Genomic DNA, 1,356 nt, shown 5'->3' on the forward strand with positions numbered 1-1,356 from the left:
AGACTCCAAAAGAAAATCACCAAGACATATCATAATCAAACTCTACAAAATCAAAGACAAAGAAAGAATCTTGAAATCAGCTAAGGAAAAAAGAAATGTTACCTAAAAAGGCAAGTCAATAAATTAAGCTCTGATCTCTCAGCAGAAACCAGGCAGTCTGGAAGACAACTGGGAGACATATACAAAACTTTAAAAGGAAAAAATCTGCCAACCAAGAATTATATACCCAGGCTTCTGTAAGCTGCACGCTGCAGGGGCTGAGGGTCCTTGATGCATTGACTCAGCCAGCTCTCACGCTGGGGCACCTTGGTTTCTAGGGACTGGCCCTCTAGGGCTCTGGCTCAGAAGTAAAACCTGAAGAGGGGCTGTACTTGAGCCAGCTGCCCCTGGAGCTGCTGCTGGAGATCTTGAGCCATGTGCTCCTGTGCCCTCTGCTCCAGAGCTGCAGTCTGGTGTGTCCAGGCTGGCACACCCTGGTGGACAGCCAGGCCCTGTGGCTGCTAATTCTGGCCCAGTGCTTGAGTGCTGTGAGCCTCACCCTTCTGGACCTGGTCCACAGCTACATGCCAGCAGTCCTTATTGCCCTGTGCTGCTTCTGTGAGCACTACCAATCAGAGGAAATTTCATCCACACCCCTTGTGGCCAGGAAGGCCTTTGGCAATTAGTGGTGGAGCAAGGTGGGGACGGCTGGGTGTTGGCAGAAAACAGCACAACTGTGCCTGGGGCCCCAGCGCAGACCTGCTTTGTAAGTTCCTTCAGATGGTGTAACAAGAAGCAGGTCTTGGACCTGAAGGAGGGTCTCTGGCCAGAACTGCTGGATAGTGGCAGGATTGAGATTTGTATCTCTGACTGATGGGGAGCCCGACATGACTGTGGTTGTCAGTATCAGCTTACTGTCCAGCTTTTGGTTGCCAACCAGATTGTCCTGGATAAATTCTATGTTGCCCCTGATCCTGTTCAGCAACAGAACAACAATGCCTGCTTTCAGGTAACCCGTGTGTTCTTCAACATCAAGATGGGCATCTACTTTGTATTTTTCCAACAGTAGGGCCAGGACATACAGTTCTGGGCAGGCCACTATGGAGCACATGTGACTAACTCAAGTGTGATCGTGCGTATCCTAGTCTCCTAGTCAAGGACTGCCCTTTTTTGGAAACAGCTTGATTGTCTTCCAATCAGGCTGGGACTGTGGGCAAGATCCCCTCTTTGGTCAAAGGTTTCACCTCCCTCACACTCTGGAAACAACCTGGGTACAACCGAGGGTCCTGCCAGGCCCTAACTAGAAAAAGATACTTCTATCAGATCTACATATTGATGCCACTTTAGTCCCTGGTACACCAAGGAAAGAGGAAGTGG

The 1,356-nt window shown here is 49.7% G+C and overlaps 1 pseudogene; it reads left to right on the forward strand.

Annotated features, from left to right (window-relative positions):
- The first annotated feature begins 615 nt into the window (after window positions 1–615).
- LOC102827140 lies at window positions 616–1,132 on the forward strand (annotated as a pseudogene).
- Window positions 1,133–1,356: the final 224 nt, after the last annotated feature.

Source organism: Chrysochloris asiatica, unplaced genomic scaffold, assembly GCF_000296735.1.
Source record: "Chrysochloris asiatica unplaced genomic scaffold, ChrAsi1.0 scaffold00984, whole genome shotgun sequence".
Classification (NCBI taxonomy): domain Eukaryota; kingdom Metazoa; phylum Chordata; class Mammalia; order Afrosoricida; family Chrysochloridae; genus Chrysochloris; species Chrysochloris asiatica.